Source organism: Ursus americanus, chromosome 7, assembly GCF_024610735.1.
Source record: "Ursus americanus isolate L20-20 chromosome 7, mUrsAme1.1.p, whole genome shotgun sequence".
NCBI classification, from domain to species: Eukaryota; Metazoa; Chordata; class Mammalia; order Carnivora; family Ursidae; genus Ursus; species Ursus americanus.
Window position 1 is genome coordinate 63,042,967 of NC_142133.1, and position 20,526 is coordinate 63,063,492.

General features: G+C 44.1%; 1 protein-coding gene across 2 annotated transcripts in view; it reads left to right on the plus strand.

Annotated features, from left to right (window-relative positions):
• ALK (ALK receptor tyrosine kinase) overlaps positions 1–20,526 on the plus strand; it is a 660,105-nt gene that overhangs the window by 110,887 nt on the left and 528,692 nt on the right. The window lies entirely within an intron of this gene.

Consider the following 20,526-nt stretch of genomic DNA (forward strand, 5'->3'; position numbering starts at 1 on the left):
CCTTTACGGCCACGTGTGTGGGCTTCATAGAGATGAGGAAGGAAGAGAAGGGTAGAGAAAAGGCTGAGTTCGTAGACTGGATTTAATTTATCTTGTGTTGCAAAGTAATAACTGTAATGCACATCTGTTCTGTTTACACAATTATTATCTTAATTGTATCTTAACATATAAAATAGTTTTTAAAAAATCCTAATTGTAAATAAAAACACTGTATTTTAATTTTTAATGAAAATAATACAGAATGAAATAAATGTCCATAAGTCTCCCAACCAAAAATAACTTCAGTTGACCCTTGAACAGTGTGGTGGTTAGAGCCACTGCCTGCCTCTTGCCTTGTTGAAAACCCATGTATAACTTTGTCTCCTCCAGAACTTACCTACTAATAGCCTACTGTTGACCAGAAGCTTTACTGATAATATAAGCAGTCAACTAACACATATTTCACATGTTATATGTATTGTGTGCTTTATTCTTACAATAGTCCCTGGCTTTCTCTTAACTTTTTGGGGGTATTTCTAGACTATGTACTTCATTTGTGAGTTTCTTCAAATTGTTGCAAATCTCCAAAAAATGTTCCAATATGTTTATTGAAAAAAATCTGCCTGTAAGTGGACCCACACAGTTCAAATTCATGTTTCTCAAGGGTCAATTGTACTTTAAGGATTTAATATTTCCTGTTAGTCTTTATTTTGTGAGTTTCAAACATAGAGTTGAAAATATATTACACGTAATATTTTGAAGATGTTTTCATTACATAAACATTACATAAACTCTTTTTTTATAAACTCTTAATAAACATCTTTTTTAGAGGTCACATAATAACATATCTTATGGCTATCCATTATTTACTTTATCATTTCTTATTTTAGGCAGTTGGTTCACTGCCTGTTGTCCTGGTTTGTTTTGTTTTTCCTATAGAGATTGCGGCAGTGAATATCCTTAAGCAAAAAGCCTTTATGTGTATGTCAGATCATTTTCTTGGGATAAATTTCAGTAAGTTAAATTAATGGGTCAAAAGGTAGGCACACTGTAAAGGCTATCTATATTTGCCTTCAGAGAGTTTTACAGAATGCTCTGTTAGAGCAATTTATACTCAGTAGCAGTGCATAAGAATGCTTATCTCACTGAACACTTGTCAGAACTGAATATTACTTTAAAAATATATTTTAATCTAATAGGTAAAGAAGAATGCTATCTCCTTTTAAATTGCAATTTTTTGCTTACTAGTGAGTTTGAACAATTTTTCATGTTTGTTAGCAGTGTCTGTGTGTGTGTGTGTGTGTGTGTGTGTGTGTGAATTTTCAGTTAATATCCACAGCCTTTTTACCTACTAATAATGTTTTTCTAAATTATTTGGATGATATGAGGAGGAACCCATGTGTGTTATAAATTTTTCCCCGTTTGAAAGATTTTTATATAATTTTTATGCAGTCTTAAAATTTCCTGTGGTGAAATTTTCTTCCTTTTTCTTTTAACTTTTTCATTACTTTTAATCTTAGAAAGTCCTTTTTTATTAGAGATGCATGAAATACTACTTTGTATTTCTGTTGAGTTTTATTATGGACTAAGGTGTTTTTTGTTTTTTTGTTTTTTAGTTATTTTACTTTATTCTACCTGCCTTTTATTGTGGTGGATGATTTGAATTGAGACTGTAAATGAACTTTTCCCCAAATAGTTAACCAGTGGCTCTAGCAGTATTTATTGGCTAATCCTACCCTTCCGACTAAACTGAGATACTCCATTTATCATGCGACAAATTCTTTTTTTAAATTTAAATTCAATTAATTAACTTATACTGTATTATTTATTTCAGGGGTACAGGTCTGTGATTCATCAGTCTTACATAATACCAGTGCTCACCACAACACATACCCTCCCAATGTCCATCACCCAGCCACCCCATCCTCATACCCCCCTCCCCTCCAGCAGCCCTCATTTCCTTTCCTAAGGTTAAGAGTCTCTTATGGTTTTTCTCCCTCTCTGGTTTCGTTTTGTATCATTTTTTCCTCTCTTCCCCTATGATCCTCTGCCTTGTTTCTCAAATTCCACGTATCAGTGAGATCATATGATAATTGTTTTTCTCTGATTGACTTATTTCATTTAGCATAATACCCTCTAGATTCTATCCACATTGTTGCAAATGGCAAGATTTCATTTTTTTGGGTGGCTGCATAATAGCCCGTTGTATATATATACCACATCTCCTTTATCCATCATTTGTTGATGGACATCTGAGCTCTTTCCATAGTTTGGCTGTTGTGGACATTGCTGCTATAAACATTGGGGTGCAGGTGTTCCTTCGGATCACTACATGTGTATCTTTGGGGTAAATATCCAGTAGTGCAATTGCTGGGTCATAGGGTAGCTCTATTTTCAACTTTTTGAGGAACCTCCACACTGTTTTCCAGAGTGGCTGCACAAGCTGGTGCATGCGTCAAACTCTTACATAGACCTGGGTCTTTTCTTGGGTCTCCGTTCAGTTTCACTGATCTCTTTTTGTGTCAGCACCACACTTTTTAAGAATTAAAACTTGATAAAATACCTTAATACATGGTAAGAGAATCCCCCATCCCTCCATTAATTTTCTTTTTTTTAATTTCTTTTTTTTATTATGATATGTTAGTCACCATACAGTACATCATTAGTTTTGATGTAGTGTTCCATGATTCATTGTTTGTGTCCATTAATTTTCTTTTATAAAAAAGGTTTAAAACCATTTCCAACTACTTAACATGGGAATTTTAGAATCATTTTTTCCAAGTTCCAGAGAAAACCTGTTGATGTTTTAGGTGGAATCTTTAAACCTGTTACATGAACCCAACCTTCCTCAAGATCCCTTTATTTCATCAGCTCACGTTATAATCAGAATTAGGGATTCCTAAACATTAAACACTAAATACTGATTTTCACATCATTTGGTGCCTCTGAATCACCCTAATTATTTGGAGAGAATTTTGAAATGGAATGTTTTAAATTCCCTAGAATTTCAATTGTCGATTGATCATTAATGACAGAGTTTGTCTCTGGCTCTATATTGGACAAAACATAAAAACTTAGTTGACTGTAAGTCAATGAATGAATGAATGAATGATATTACAGATAGACCATGAAAAACAAAAGATCTGGCTTACTAGAGGCCTTCAGTGTCATCTGGGCAGAGTGACCATTACTTGGAAATTACTGACATCAAGTCTGATGGTATTAACCAATGGTTCCCCATGAGCAGTACAGAGATTAGAAACTAAATTTCTATTGAGCTATGCTAGGCATTTTGCTAGGTGCTTTTCATATGTGATATAACAGAAGAAAATAAGGTAGACAGAAGGAAAAGACTTGACCAGAGGTTGTGGAGGTTGTGAACGGTGGAACCAGGTACATAGTCACATCTCTTGGTCTCTAGGATCTTTGCAAGCCATTCCAGTTCCTATACCCTGTGTATGGGCAGGTCTAATGGATAGGTTCTTAAAGAAAGAAGATTATTTTGTATATTCTAATTTCAGTTGATCAGAAGTAGCACAGATAGTAACATTTTAGAAGCTGAGTCCCACTGATGATTATTTACTCTTGGAAAAGACCCACAAGACTCATCTTTTGTCCCTCTTCTATGGAAGTGGATCTACAAAGACTTGGGCCACAAAGGAGTCTATTGGTGTGTGCTTGAGTACCAGAGGATTCTGCATAGATTAAAGTCCAGTCCATTTCAGTTGTGATTGCGTAGACATATCTCATGGAGACTTGACCTGGCATCTAGTCTTAATAAGAGCAGACCTGCTTTAATCTACTTTCCACTTTGCCACTCTCCATCCAGGCAAGATAGTCTAATTGTGGCAGATGCAGGGTTGTGAACTGTGGTTTACTCTTCCTTAAAAAAAATGACATTAATGTTGCTGTAATCATTCTTTAGCTGAATATATTAGAGATTCCTTCCCCAGAGCCCCAAACACTTTGCAAATATGATCTCATTAACCCACATGCCAACCCTTTGTGGTAGGTCAGCCGTCTTGGCGGCATTCGAGAATTGAATTATGCAAAGAAAAAGTGGTCTTTTCAGAGCTGCCTGCCAGCTGGGGATGGGACCAAGATTAACAGGGAATCTTAAAACTACACAGAGCCCTAGATATCACCTGGTCCCACATCCTCGTTAAATAAACAGGAAACTGAGGCCCAGAGGGGCCATATCACTTAAAATCCAGGGCTCTCAATAAGGGTTATCTGTTATTACCACCTGGGAAGCTTTAAAAATGTATGCTGTTGTCTAGGTTCCACCCCAGACCCATTTAATCAGCATCTCTGGGACCTCCCTCCGTCTATTTTAAAAGCTTCATAGGTGAGGGGATTCAAGAGGGCACTTGTGAGGAGTACCGCATGTTGTAGGGAAGTGTTGAGTCACTACATTGTTCACCTGAAACTACTATTACACTGTTTGTTAACTAACTGGAATTTGAATAAAAACTTAAAAAAAAAAAAAAGGCTTCGTAGGTGAGTCTAATGAGTAGCCAGAGTTGAGGTTTAGCTGAACGAAGGCATACCCAGGGGGAGAAGCTCTGCCTAATACACTACAGTCCCGGGATCTGCCTGTGGCTTCCTTTTGCCACTCCAATACTCCAAGTCCTACAGCTTGCCTAATGGTGGGTGTTGAGGTTTTAACAATCCAGGCTGGCATCTTTGAAACAGGAAATATTTATAGTAATTCCTGAGCTTTTCACTTCATTTCACCAGGAGAGGCACAGTGCAAAGCAGTGGCCACATGATGCCGAAGTCACTGTGTTATTCTGCCACACCGGTCAATCAACCCATCAGTTCACTGGACACAGTCACATCAGTTGGTTGGCTGACTTAGCCGTTTCACATAAAGTGGTCTGCCTAGTTGTCTAAGTGTGGACATTACTTTTCTAGACCTTGCTTTTTACAAGGAGGTGTGATGATGTATTTTTTATACATCACATTATTTTCTGTCCTACATTCAGTTCTTAGGAGCACTGGGGAGTCTCAGCATTAGCCCTGTAAAAGAAGAAATGAAATCCTATCCTTGGCAGCCCTAAGGATGAGAAATTCAAGAGTTCATCACAGTGCCCGTAGTAGGTGCTCAATAAATGGGAGCAGTTGTTAAGCTCACACTGCCTGGGGATATTGCAATGACCTAGACCCAGATCCAGATTCAGCCCCGTGTGTATGTGTGTGCGCAGACATACAGAAACACAAACTCAGTGTGCCAGAATGGAGCATGTTTTTAGACTTGGCTATTTGCAAAACTTGGCAAAAGTTGAGATTAGGAGGAAGAAACAACCAATCCATTAACTCCTTCATCTCCAGAAAAGCATCTGGCAGAAAAAAAATCTAGCATTGGTGGGTCACCAGAAGCACGGACATTATAAATCCGTGTCTGAAGAAGAAAATGTGGTTCCTCTTCTTAGCTTTTTACAGAAGGTGCAGCTATATTGCACCTCTTGGCTTTTGCTGCTTAGTCCTATGGCTCCTGAATCTAAAGCTCCTTGACCCTGGAATCTGGGATCATTCCTGTTCTCCAGCTCAGCCGCTCTGCATGTCCCTTTCAGTTTAATTCTTTTTGACAGTAAGTCTCATTGAAGTCGTGCCTGGACCTGTGCTCTATTCCCAGTGACTCAAGTTAACCATCTCCCATCTCTTATTCAGGAGCTGGGCCCTTGCCTCTTTTCCTTTCTTATGAGTCCCCAAGTCCCTGAACAACATCTCTGTTCTCCCAGGCTCAGGAATCTTGCCTTTGCAGCACACAGGCAATAAAAATGGAAAGAAAGTGAGCAGTGCTCCCAATCCCCAAGGCAGGCTGTTGGGGACCTGTCTGGTTTCAGCAGCTAGATCTTCCCTTCCGTGACGCACATTGGTACACTAATTTGTCCACCGGAACGTGCCCTCACTGCCTGCCTCCCTTGACTCCAGCCCTTCTTGTGTCAAAGCCTGTGACAGGTGCTGTGGCTATGTGGCCAGGTCATGAACCACGTAACTGAGGCCCTCGGCGAGTTATCAGCAGGCCCCTTAATCTAAACAGCTGTTCCATCATCAGACAGCTGGATGAGCTCAGACAAGTCTATTTGTTGTCCCTAAAGACAGGTCACAGCCTGAAGACCCGGCAGAGTCTCTCACCAACTGCAATCACTGCTTGCTCTCAAGAAACCTCTTGCCTTCCTGGAAATCCTTAATGTCTGCAGCGAATGAAGATGTGTTTCTATTTCCACAACTATGCTTACATGTCACACCTAACGCGTGTTTTCATATAACGACACTTTGGATAAAGGCATAAGTTCTGATCTTACTTTCATGGGATTCATGTTTACTGATGAATACGACAGAGGGTCACTGGTCACTTTGATCCCATTTTTCTTCAGTGTGGGGTGTGGTTGGCCAGCTAGTCCCACCTTCCTTTTTGGCGTCATCTCCCTGCCTGTCCTTCAGAGAACCACCTCAGTGTTCAATCTTGTGGAATCCCCCCTACTGTCTACAGCTCCACTTTCTCACTTGCCGCTCCCTCTCCCTGGGGTTCCTGTCCCGTGCCCTTCCCAGCTAATTCTGACTCATCTCTCACAACTCAGCCCACGTGTCAACTCCCCTGTAGCCTTCCCTGAGCTGTCCTCCACGTCCACGTACCTCTTTGAGGAGAAGCCCAGGCCTGATTTAGTTCCACATACACGATGAGCACAGTGTGAGCACACTAAGTGTCTTGGTAGATGAAGTGAATAAATTTAAATCCAAAGGGGCTTTGGATTGCCACCTTTTTTTTTCTGGCTCAAAAATGGAAAAACATTAAGTGGCTTAAGGAATGGAGCCCTGATTCATTCACCTTTGTATCCTTCACCCAGCACCTAGCACACTGTGGTACACAGTAGGTGCTAATACATGTTTTCTGGATGAACAAAACATTGTCAGATGGATTACTGAGGTCGCCATGTGCCCTACCTGAAGTGGCATTTGCTTGGCTTGAATGGAACCTGACTTGGAAGGTGAAATTGGATGGAAGGTGAAATTAGGAGACCTTTTTTTTTCTGTTGAGTGGGTTTCTGTTCCCTCTGGAAAACTCCTGGGGCAATCCTTGGGGCATTTGTGCAAACTCAAGAAGCTGAGGGAAGAAAGAGAAACTTCATTTGCATTTAGTTTTCACCTAGGCTTTGGGCTCCCCCTACTACAACTATGATCTCCTCCAGTTTGGGGACTGTGTGTTTTTCTCCTTGACCTCTAATTTCCTAGCTCAGTGCCTGGCACTCAGTCAGTGTTTTAAAGTGACTGACCACGTGGTGACCTCGGCATTACTCAGAAAGCCCTCTAGCACCATCTGCCTAGCACACACGTTGATTTGACATCAGTCATTATGGATGCCATTTCCTCTCTAGGCAAAGTTATTTGTTCAAGGGCAACTTGCTTGCTTTTGCATTGTTCTCAAAAGAGAATCCCTGATGGTTGTGTGCTGATGCTTTACTTAAATGGAATGAGGTGGTTTCCATTTTCATATGGTTGGAAACTGCACTTGTATTGGTTCATGGGTAGTGGTTAGGGCTGGGGAAGTGGCCCTTGTCCTTCTAGGGTTTTGTTTTGTTTTGTTTTAAGATTTATTTATTTGAGAGAGAGGGAGAGAGCACGCATGAGTGGGAAGAGGGGCAGAAGGAGAGAATCACAGGCAGACTCCCCACTGAGCACAGAGCTGGACGAGGGGCTCAATCCCAGCACTCATGAGGTCAGGACCTGAGCTGGAACCAAGAGTTGGACGCTTAACCAACTGAACCACCCAGGCACCCCTGTCCTTCTAGGGTTCTATAGAAGTTTCAGATCATGGGAGGGAAAGAAATAAAAGACTGGATGGACGAAGGGGGGAGAAACTCGGCGAGGCAAAGAAAATGAATTTGAAAAAACTTCTCCAAAGGACACAAAAATCGGCGGAATTCATTATTAAAAAGAGGAGCATCAGTCATTCTCAGTATTACTTTATTTTCATTGTGTGCGTGAATAAAAGAGCAGGTGGAAATGACAATGGTGAATAACTTTTAAAAGCCACTTTATCCAGGAACAGTGAATAAGAAAGATATTTAGTTCCAACCTTGCAGATAGGGTAAAAAAAAAATCCATCAACTGTAAAACATTGTCCCCCCGGGCGGATGAAATTCCTCTGAACCTTTCTTGTTCTTCCTAATATCAAGGGACTGGGCGATGAGGAGTAGCCCAAACCTGTGGGGATGTGTCCGTGGGGAACCAGGGCGGGGCTGGTGAGGGTTCACTGCTGCACTTCATACTAAAGCCTTCTTGTTCCTGCTGCAAGATTCCTTTTTAGTCCCATCTGCTTTCTTCCTGGGTCTTAGCCTCGTGGCCTGCACGAATTTGCCTGCTTTGCTCCCTGCTTTACCCATTTTCCCATATCACACAGACTCCTACCCGTGTAACTCTCCTTTGTTAGTGCAAGGCTGTGTGAAAGGCTGTGCACAAATGGAACTTTTGTACATCTAATCATCTCTCAAACGTACTCAGGAGTCTTCTGTTTAATGGAAGCCAGGCTTGAGTCTTGCACAAAATGAAAAAGACTTGAGCAATCCCACTCACCTGCCAGTTTGTCTTTTCTGAAAGTTGTTTTTTTTAATCCCCCGTTTTCTTAAAGCTGACCCTGACTTTCCTGAAGCCGTGAGTAGGTGACTGCAGTTTGCAGGACGTTGATGTGCTTTGATGAAACAGCTGGGATCTCTCCATTCCCCTCACTTACCACCAGGAAGCGCCTGGGACAGAGCTGTCCCTTGCTTCTATCTAACCAACCCCTTATGCCTGCTGGCGCAGGTGCACTCGGGGTTTCTGTGGTAGCTGGAGCTAGGTAATGCGGGTAGGGCCTTTGCAGAGCAGTGTGAGAAATTTGTGGCAAGAGTCTAGACCCTGCTTTCCAGGTGTCTGAGGGCCTGCCCCTCTCTTTGCCACATCATCTCCCCGTAGTGGGATTCATCCTGAAATGTGATACTACTTCTTCTTCGGTGATTAAGGGCATGTTCCCTTGATCCTCTCCTTCTCATTGGGGCATATTCACACCCGCTGATGGATGAAGATGCTTCTTTTTGGATCTTTCACAGACCCTACTCGAACTACACTTGACAAACTAGAGCAGAAGAAAGTGCTGGCTCTCTTGCTAAACAACCTGGCTAATGATTTAGGAGACAGCATAATGTAGCGGAAAGGCTAGCTTGGGTTCTTGGGTTCAGTCATGATGTAATGAACTATTAGCGGTGTGAATTCGGACCAGTTTCTTCACCTCTCTGAGCCTCGGTTTCTTCATCTGTAAGATGGATATATTAATATTAACCTCGGAAAGCTGTGAATGTTAGAGAAAAAGTTACATACGGCAAGATAGCTGCTGCAAAAATAGAACTGTCATTATCAGTAATGTTCATGAGCATGAAAGTGGTTTGGAACCTATTTTCCTTTTGTCCTCACCTCCTCACTTTGTCTACCCTTCCATTTTCCATAGCACTCCTCTTGTGGTTGCCTAAAGACATTTTCCGTTTTCTGTCTCCTTGCTCCCTAATTTCTTCCCCACCCTCTCTCTTGCTTTCTCTCACGTCTGATGTTAGGGTGTGCCCATTCTGTCTTCCATCTAAGACTCATAACATTTCAAAGCTAAAATGGCCCTGGGAAATTCTTAGGTCCAGCTCCTGTGTATGAGATGAGACAACCAACGCCCAAAGAAATGTGTGTCTGCACAAGGACAGCAGGTAGTGAGATCCTGGAGAGCTCAGGTGGACGCTCAGTCTGCCTGCTCCTTTATGACTCTGTCCCTGGGGGTGACCATCTGAGGGACGTTCACCCCATGGAACCTGGTGAGGAGAGGGGTGAATTACAGTTCTCAGGCTCTCTAATAGTGTTTTTCTTCTTTCTTTTCTAACCCCTCAAGAACATTGTATATTTCAAAGCTCTTTGATAAAACAGCTAAACTAGCTCGTCTCCTGGGGCAGTGGAACTCAGCTGAGATGTTTCCTGAAACTCTCTTGCTGTTGGACTGGGGGTATTTTTAAGGTTCTTTTTTTTTTTTTTTCCAGGAGTAAAAAAAAATCCTACAGTTGCTCAGCATGGATAGTCCATCATGAATGAACAGTAGTGGGCCTTTGATCTAATTTTCATGTGTGTGTCTTCTTTCTCAATAATGAATGGGCTTTTGTTGTGAGACAGGTTGACACTGACTGAGTTTGCTTTTCATTGGTCTGTGGCGAGTTGGGAGCAGCTGAGAATGTGTTCTCTTTCTTAGTCCTATAGCAAAACTGTGACTTGACACATAATTGGGCATTGTTGCTTAGGCTCTTTCAATATTCCAGGCATTGAAGAGAGAGAAAATTGTGTATTTTCCATTTGGGAGAATAGCATCCAAACTAAATGTCAGATGACAGTTTAGCATAGTGGTGCGTGATATGATCCATCACAAAGGAGAGAAGAACTATTGATTACGAGGCTGAAAAAAGAAAAACACATCCCAGAGAAAAAGGCAGGAGAAAATGAGGAGCCTACAATACAACAGCTGTCTTTAAGTCACTGCCCTTGAGTCATGACAAATGTCTTGCACCAGCTCAGATTTCTTTGAATCTGCCGAGAAATGGAGCCCAACACTTCTACCATGGGAAGCAGCAGGAGTGAGATTAGAGTGACTGCAGTTTGCAGGACGTTGAGGAATATTAATATTGTGCAGAACCACACCCCCGACAGGACATCCGTCAGGAATGTGGCCAGAGGGCACTTCCCAAAAGTCCTGAGAAGAAGGACTGGGGGAGCAGAACTGACATAAACACTCCAGGAGGCTCCTGTGTGCTCGCAGAAAGGTGAGGTGAGAGGCCAAGGCACACGGAAGGCTGGCCCTGGGGAGCCATAATAGTGTTTGGAGCCTTTCACTTCAGCGCAGGTCACCGGTTCAGTTCAGACTCTGACTGCTGGAAACTGTTACGGCTTGATGGCTGATGGGAAATTAGGTCCCAGCTTTCAGTTGGCTTCCTAAACACATTCGCTGTAATTGGTTTCCCTTCCTGGAAGGCTGCTGAAGGCTGGGGAGGGCAACAGGTACAGAACTGTTCCAAGTCCAAGAGGGGATTCTGCTGGGAGCGGGAGGGGGATAAATGCTAGGCAGGCACCCAGAGGAAAGGCAGTTCGGAGGAGGGAGGAAAATGCTCGATTCCTCGAGCCCCTGAACGTGTGAGGATTGCAGCGATCCTGACGCCAGCCTTTGGGCAGGCCAGCATGGGGACATTGGACAGAGAGTTGGACTGAGTCCCATGAAGAAACTCACGTCTGACCCACCAGCCTCTTTGCCTCTAGCCCCCTTTCCTCCCCCCCCAACTTGAGTCCTAATCCAGTTTCTGGGCAGGGAGCATGATTTGTGAGCAGGCTTCCTTATCCCTTGTTTAATCCCTTCAGCTCTTAGGTTATTGCAGACTTCAGGCTCTTGCAAAGCAAAAGCTTTGGCTTTTAGAGTTCAACCACTTTTCTTGGTTTTTCTACTATTGTAGACACAGTGAATGGGGAGGGAGCGTGTCCCTAGGTATGAGGAAACATACAGGATAAAAAGCCCATCGGTTATTCTCTGCAGCTGTCACCCTGCTCCATTTAATTTCATGTGTTTCTTTTGACACTTACCCTATTGCTGGACATTTGAAGCCTCCATCCAGTTAAGTCAGTGGATCTGCCTGCGGGTCCACCAGCTTCTCGTCAAGAAGAAATTCTCCTATGGGCAATTCGCAAATCCAAAAATTCTGTAAAGGTCTATTGTGTAGAATGAAATAGGGAACAGAGGACCAGAGACAGAGGAAAGGGCTTATGAGAAACCTGGCAGGGCTTAATGATTTATGACTTACCACCTTTTGGTCACAGGATGGGAGATGTGAATGAAAAATTCAGTATAGCTCATCACCCATCATAATAGCCAATGTCATTTTTATGTAGCTGAGATAATTTATTTGTTTGCATATTGTAGTGAATTTCTGTCACTTTGCAAATGATGTTTCCAGAATGTTTGTCTAGCATGTCAGCTGTATAGTTGCAGGCATGTTCTCTCTCCCCCTGGGGGTGGAGAACCTGGCTTTGGACCTGGACGGCCCACAGGAGGGTGGGGAAGCTGGTGGGCGAGAGCTTTCGTTAAGCTGAGGAGAAGCTCAAGGAGTGGTTTTCATTTGTCTCTGGAAGACAGGATTTGTGCAAAAGCTTCCATGCTGAGATATGATTCTTTGAGAGAGTGGCCCTGCCAAGGCAGAGGGTGGCATGGAAAACAGAGGTGGTGTTCTTGGGAACCAGCTGCATTCTTGGAAGGAGGTGGGTGTGTTTTAGGTATTTGTGGGTAAGGATCTCCCTCGCTCCACCTGCAACTTCCTGGAGGCAGTGTCTGAATCATCTCTGTTGCCATCATTCCTACGAGCTGCCAGACATGTAGTAGGTGCACAGAAAATACTTAGTAGAAGAAGGAGTGAGCGGGGAGAACAGAACTCAGGCAGCTCCGCCTTTTCCGAACATGATACTTGGCTGCCGTGGCATATTTTCAGTCAGTTCCTACCTAATCGGCTCTTTGAACTACTTAGAAGCATCCAGAGAGCCATCAAACAACATTTTGCTGAGTAGGTGGGAAACAGATCTAACAAAATTGGAACTTAGATCTGAGGGTCCAGGGTTCATGTCCCTGTTCAGGGGGAAGCAAAACCAAACCAAACCGAAAATTGGAACTTAGGCTACCGTATGATGACAAGGCCAAAGCTTGGTCAGCTGAGAGGCTGCTGGGTATACCTGGAGAACTTCCCACCCACATCTCCTTTCTCAGGCAGCGGGGACTGTGCCTTGTAGTGTCCGTCACCAGCTCCAGAGCATGGGCCTGTCAGCTTCAGCAGCCAGGGCACCCAGACCCTCAGCTGTCCCCGGATTCGATTTCCCCACCCGGCTTCCTCCTGCATGTCTGGACCCCCACGTGACCCTGTCATGTTGCATTTAGGCCCGATCAGTAGTCTTTTTAAATAAGATTTGCCCTTTGAAAACCAGTCCTAAGCACTTTGCATTCCTTTTCTGTTTGAAAAGTTCAGTTTTGTTCTATGCTCAGTTCTAAAAATACCCACGTGAGCAGGAGGCCCAGGCTGGGCTGTTCAAAGCTGTTCCGGTGGGTGAGGGTCTCTAGGGCTTGCAGTGAGCTCACTCGGGGGAATTTAGCACCATCACACCTTCAGGGAGCGGGCTTCACCCAGCACAGAGTAGGAGAGTGAGCATTCTGTCACCTGGCAGTCTCAACTCCTTGGAAGGCAGGAGGGCACTACGATCCTGGAAGTTACTGGGATCCCTGGGTCCAAATGGCTCTGACATGTCTCAGAACTTTTTGTTTTCCTTTCCAAGATGGATGTAGTGTGTATACAGTATCGATCGCAAGTCAATTGATGATCTTCGGTCTGTGTTTTTGAGTGTGTGTGTGGAGATCAGGCGTCGATACCCATCGTCTTCGGGGCCGGGTTGCTTGATGCACAATTGAGGCTGGTTATTTGGTTCTTAGCATTCCTGAGATCCAAATGCATAAATGAAAGACTATTTTCTGAATGTGAATGAAGTAATACACTTGTCGCCTTTGCTGTAATTGTCCTAAAGTGGATGGCAGAGGCCTATTCTCTGTTTTTGTTCTGTGTCCTTGGAGAATAAAGGCACAGGGCGATACATGCTGTTCAGACACTAAGCTTTACACTCTGTTTATCTGATTCTTCTGTCTAATTAAAGTTACCTTTTACACTTGATTGGTTTTTAAAGCCCAATATTTGACAATTAAACCTTCTTTATTCTAACAACTGGGTGGCACTTCCCTGAGTGATTTAGCACATGATGTATTATCTGCAGAACCAAGAACTGGCTTCCTTGCAGAGCTGCTCTTGAAGAATTTCATATCCGGGTGACTGCCCTGAACACCGCCAAGGAATCTGCAGATAGAATTCTATGGGTTCAACTCAGGAGTCCATAGAGCTGGTATGGGGAGAACCTTGGCTTGAATTGGGAATCAGAAGATGTGATTTAATCCCCAAAGGGCCCATTCTTCTAAAGCTCCCTCCAGGTCTTTGAAGGTGCTCCTCATCCATATTTATTGGTCAAGCCAAAGAAGCGTGGCAGATGCTGGTGGAGAAGCTGGCCTGCCCCCACCGTCGCAGTGGGCACTTAGCCCTGTCCTCCTGGGCCTGTGCTGGTTTGCAGAGCACTTGGTGGGCAGGATGCTGAAGGATCTTGGGACACACAGAGCTTCCCAGTTGGATTTGTTAAGACATCAGGTGCCATTTATCTCCAGTTGGTCCTTCTTGAAAACCTCGTCCAAGCACCAGAGGTTTTCCTTTATTCTGTGTCGTCTCAGACTGGAGAGCCTGTGGCAGACCATGCAGGTACTGGGGGGGGAGGTGCCAAGGTCGTAAGCATGACCCCTCCCCTTACCGCATAAAGGCAGACTCTGTTTCCTATTCAGGCTTGCTAGGTTTTTGAAGGACAGTGTAGTGTTGCCTTTTCAGAGGAAATAAGGAACAGGTGTTTGAGTTACCTTCTACTGCCAGAGAGAGGAGGATATGAAGGAGATGGCAGCCATTTTACAGAGAAAGGATCAGTGTGTTTACCTCTTCCTCCCTGCCTTGCTCCTGCTGCCCTGCCACCACACAGACACAGCCACGCATCTGCACAGCTGGTGAGTCTGAGCCATCTAGGAGCACGCGGTGCCCTGTCTGGTCTGTTCTCACCTTGGTGGGGAGACATTCTCTTCCCCGAGTCTGGCCTGTGAGCTGGAGTTTACTCAGTGACGGAGGCCCTTCCTGGGAATGTGGTCCAACCACATAAGGCATTCTTTATTTGTTTGAGAGTGTTTTCATTTTCAGTCTTTTATCCTCACATATGAGTCCAGAGTGATGCTTAAGGGAGCCTAAATTACTGCCACCAACCCGATCTGATTCACCGTGAGGTGATTAGCTTTGCCACCTGACACCGAGGACTGTGGTACGCATCCTAATGTGTTTGTACTTCCTGTACTGTGAATGCAAATGATTGAGGGGGTTTCTTCCAGACTTTGTCTCCTTCCCTGAGGACTCCCCTGGGGAGGATAACTGGAGCTGTTGAAGACACGCTGTAGTCATTCTGGCAAGTCTGTAAGCTTCCTCAGCATCACTGCCCTGCCTGGAGTTGTCCTGCTATTGGAGTCCTGACCCAGCTGGACTGTCTTCACCAGGTAGAAGACAGGGCTGGTGTACGGGGACAGCATGGAGAGCAAGGGGCCTTTGGGAATGACCCCTGAGGCTCCATTGCTCTGGGAACTTCCAGCTTCAGTTGTTCTGGGGTGCGCTCACAGGTTTGGGGCACTCAGAATGGCAGAGTCTCTAGTCCCATGCTACTCTGAGACCAGAGACATCACCATCATCCAGGAGCTCGGACCACAGAGATAGGCATGCTGAGTCAGATCTGCATTTTAACAAGGGCCCCAGGGGACCAGTCAGCTCCCTTACTAAAGGCTATTCTAACAACAGTTCTTCCCTCTGAGATACATCGTACTGAGAAAATGTCCACCTGGGGAGTGGAAAGGAAGCAGGACAGTAGAAATTTGTAGCATGGATTTCTGACTCTGGGGTCTCCAGGCGGCAGAAGGACCAACGAACCCAGCAGTAGGCAATGAGATAGACAGTGGCATGAGAGGGCACAGAGGGAAGGTCTAGGTGGACACACACTTCCTTGACATCCCTTCCTCTCCTTTCCCTTCCCCACAAACCAGCTGCCACTGACCTCACGGGCGTCCACTTCTAGGCTGGGTGATGATTTTAAAATCATCCTGGGTCCCTAGGAAGTTTATGGTGTGCCCATTTACCTACTCCTGCCATGGAATTAAAAATAAAATAACAGTGAACTATAAAACAGATATAAAAAGTATAATAAAATTCTAATTCTCCCCTTGATGAATACTCTAATTCTTGCTTTAAAATAGCAAATGAGATTTCCGTGTGTGAGCCCCGGCTTTGCTGGCGCCCCGAGCGCCTCACTGGGGCATCAGATCCTGCCCAGCGCACCCTGGTCCTGCCGTCACTGAGGAGACACTGGATGAGGAGACTAATGTCCCAACTCTGTGACCCCCTCTTGGTGACAGAGTCACTTACCCGCAGATTGGGGTCCAGAAGCTGGTTTTGGGGTTCCACCTGTGGAGGCTCGTCTACCCAGGTCTCAAGCAATCCTAGGGCCGCTTCAGCACAGCTGGTGCCCTGAGGGAATCATGAAAAGAATGTTGGCTTCCAGGGCCTGACACAAACTAGGACCTGTTTTGAGTTTATCCACGTCTTCGTGTCTAGATGCTGATGAAAAGCAGACCCGACTCAGACTTGAAAAAAGCCAGCTAGTCATTCAACCGCCAGCATCTCACTTGTGCTTTCCAGAGGTCAGAGGGACATGTTGGCTCCCTGACAGACCCACAGGAGGCCTACTCCGAGGAAGGGGTCCCTGACAGACCCATTCAGAAGTTCAGCACAGCCAGGGGGTTGCGGGAGAAGCCGCCCTCCCAAGGGCAGTCCTCAGCCTTTCCTCCGCCGCTCCTTCTTGCTCAGCACTGCGTGGAGGTTGGGACTGGAAGGCCTGGGGAGGGCGTTGAGAATCATGGCCACTCTTGACTTGTCAGTCAGTTTGGATGAACATCCTTCTTGCCTATGCTTAAAGGGCCAGCAGAATTGTCACAAAGTCTTGCTGGCAGTTTGCTCTGTTTCCCCAAATTCCATTACTTTTTTTGTTTGTTTTTTTAGTTTAGTTACAGCTAAGGGTGTGTGTGTGTGTAAGAGTGTATCCATGCTTTATGCTATGCCTCACATCATACCTGGCAAGGAGAAGATGGTCAGATCAACCTGTATTTATCTATCCAGTGAAGGAATTGCGATGTCATCAAATCACGCGATTTACTGCTTCAGAAGTGGACATTTGACAGTCTCTCTCTCCACTGCCTTACAGATGTTACTCTAGTAGACCCAGGAGTTCTCAAGCTTTTAAAGTCACATGACTTTTTAAAAATGACCAAGAATTTGTGCAGCGCTCTACAATTACAAGACTCTTTGGCCGTAATCTTCATGGTTCTCCTCTTAGGCAACACTTTCTCACTAAAGCTTTGAACTAAAGCAGTTTCTCGTTCTAATATTCATTGGGTGGTTACTACATTCCAGGCAGGAAGCGGTAACTACATTCCTGCTTAGCTGTTCCACTTTTGTTGATTAATTTAATCCCACAGTAGCCTGTGAGTTGGTACTATTGTTATCCCCATTTCACAGGTTAAGTAACTGTGGTAAGGTCACCCAGCAAGTTAGTGGGGAAACAGAGATCTGGACCCAAAGAAGTCTGTCTGGAAGAGCCAAGCTATCAACCACTATGCTGCCTGCTAAAGGTATATGCAGCCCTTCTCCCTCTTTTTTTTTTTTTTAACCTCTGCTTTGGCTTTTTTTTTTTTTTTTTTTTTTTTTTTTTTGCAGGGGAGGGAGAGTCCTCATGTCCTACATGGTGGAACAGGTTTCTGAGTGTGAGGAGGAGTTTTGGGGTAAAACATCTCAGTCCTCCCCCTCTTCCTTCCAAGTGGTATTTAGTTGTCTGGGAGGGGTTCCTTCTCTCTAAGTGGCGTGACTATCTTTGGTTAGCTCCTTTGGTTAGCAAAATAATAAGACTGTTAACTTTCCTTTAGGTCAAAGTGTTTTGGTAACAGAAATAGCCTCAGTGAAACATTATCCCGACTTCCAAGTTAAAGAATAGTTTTGCTCAAAGTTAATCAAAACCCCAGGGTTAGGAGGGATTTTAAAGGCCCTTTTGTCCAAATCCCCATCTAATTTATGGCTCCCTTTTATAACCTCCTACCAAGCTTCATGTTGTATTTTGGTTTATCTTTTAATCATTCAAAGGTGGCCCTGTGCTTGTTGACAGTTGCAATGATTAAAATAAAAAATCTTTTTTTTTTCCTTGTTCTGAATTTTTAGGCTGGCTTTCTTTTCCTGTCTCCATCTTTCCTTCTCTCAGAACCTGTTCTTCTGCTCCATGTGAACACCCAGGTTAAAAGAAATCCCTTCTTTCAATTACAGAATGATTAACTATGTAAATTTGAATTAACCCATCCCCAAGTCAGAATTTTGAAATCATCTTTTTCAGCAACCCTTTGGTGAATACCGTTCGATCTACTGATTTTTCTTGGGAGTACCGTTACGTCATCCATTTTCACAGGGAAGCCATTTATACACAACCAGAAGTGTTTAATTGCTGCCTCTGCTCTTTATGCTTTTATGGCCCACAGAATAGTGTCTTTTGCACCCTATTGGAAGAAATTTCTCAGCCGTGTGGCATTCTATTTTTACCTCTTAGGCCCATCTCAGAGTCCAAATGTCAGCATTTCATGGAAGGAGGACTGGGCTAGAAGCCAAACAACTGAGTCCTAGGTTGGATTCTGCCCTGGGACCTTGGGAATCCTGGTTTCATCCTCGGGAAAATGGGCATTCTGCCAGCCCTACCCTTGTTATAGGGTTGCTGAGAAGCTCCTGTAGGGATGCACGTAAAAGCACTTAGCAGACTGTAATACAAGACGGCAAATGTAAGGGCAGCGCTCCGAGTGCCCAGAATGGTTATGGAGAGGGTGCATATGGCGATGGGGAGCCAGAGAGCAAGAGGACCCCAAACTCTCAACCCGACAGTCGATTCTTGTCTGTCCTAGTGTGTGTCTGCAGATGTCCGGGAGGGGTTGAGCTTAAGTTGCCTCAGAGCTGAGCATTTCTGTCAGTCAGAAATGTGTTAGGGAGTTTCAAAGCAACAGGGGGGAGAAAATGAGCTGACAGTCATTTGTACAAATTTATGAACACTAGTTAAGCTTCCAGTGTGTAAGTAGCACCAACGATAGTAGAACATAAGCCTTACCTGGGCCATTTCAGAAGGTGGCATTAACCAGGGCATGTCACTCCAGCCACCACTGTGCAGTGCCTCCAGTGGCTGTGAACATTGGAGGCACTGCTAGGCACCTTATTTGTATCTTTTAGACATTTTCCTCAATAGGACTAGCTCTCAGTTGGATAATATCCGCCCAAACTGTGTTTTTCCCAGGATTTTTATGAAGCTGGTACCATCCTCGTTCTGAGCTTCTCTTTAAAGAACTCTTCTTAGATGCTCCCTTTGTTCCCTTCAAGACTCTAAATTAGTTTAGTCTTCCTTCGAAATCCTGTTTTTTAGGATGCTTTTTGGAAAGAAGAGAATTTCATAGGAAATTCGTGAAACAAAATTCAGCCAAAATCGCACATAGTGCTTAAATAATGTAATAAGTAGTCCAATGGATGAATGTTTAATTCGTATTTTGTTGAAGAATACAGTCTTTCAGCTGCCAATAAATCTTAATTTTGGAAAGAAATCCCTTACTATGGAGTGAGCTTTTTCCTCTATGGTCATCAATGCCAGTGCCCTTTGGGGAAACCCACCAAGTTGCTAATTGGTGATGTCGGAGCTGAGACCCTTCCGACAGGCAGAGGCAGCCTCTCCCCAAGTAGTAGGAAGTAAAGAGGAGAGGGTAGAAGCTGCTTCCAAGAACATAGGCCGCTGAGGGACTATTTTGGCCAATTCTCTGCTTCTAGTCAGGATTCGTCATTCCTCACTCCTTCCTGGGCATGTAGGTCCAATGGCATGCCTGTCAATGTTTCACAGCTGGCTCTCTGAGAAGAAAAATATGTGTGTGTGTATACACACACTTACTGTATGTTCTACTGATAGAAAAGATGTGCAGTGCACAATTTACCACATAATAATAAATAGTCTTTTTCATTGTAAATCTAAATCGATTCTCACAGTATGCTTTTGTTGATTTTTGCCAAAATTTGTATTTGTAGCTAACATAGGGTCATGATTCAAAAATGAGCATACTTCTGATATCAGTGTTAGTTGGTATTTTTATTTACATTAACAAGTAAGACAGACCCAAAACAAGAGCTGTGTGTTGGAACCCCAGGTCATGTCACAAGTCCCAGAGGCCTCAGGCTGCACGATCGGCCAGCCCTCTGCTTCGACCATGAGAACAGATAAGAAAACAGGATTGTGACCTGAGAGAGGAAAGACACTCGAAGAATCGAGATTTGTCAAATTTTATACATGCCCATAGTTTAAAACAAACAAATAAATGGTGTATAAGACTCGTCCTGCCACACGGCAGTCCTCTGGCTCTCACTGTCCATTTCCTCTCACTAGAGAGACCACTGTCAACCCATTTAGCTGGTTTAGGAGGATCACAGCTCCATACCTCTAAATAATTGGCTTAAATGGTTATTTCTTGATTTGGGGCCTGAAGTGCTATTGACTTCCCACTGTGGTAGGCGAGGAATGGGCTCTTGCGTGCTCGGTCATCCGGCTGCCTCCCACCCCACTCCCTACTAGAAGTGCCAAGATAGGCCTTTCTTTCCCTCCACTCTTCCAATAGTGTTACATTTCAATTTTGTTCAAATCAGTATTCAGTGTTTATATTATATGGTAATGCACACGATATTCATGGCTAAGTCTTTACTTTTCCTTTCATGCACAATCTTTTATTTT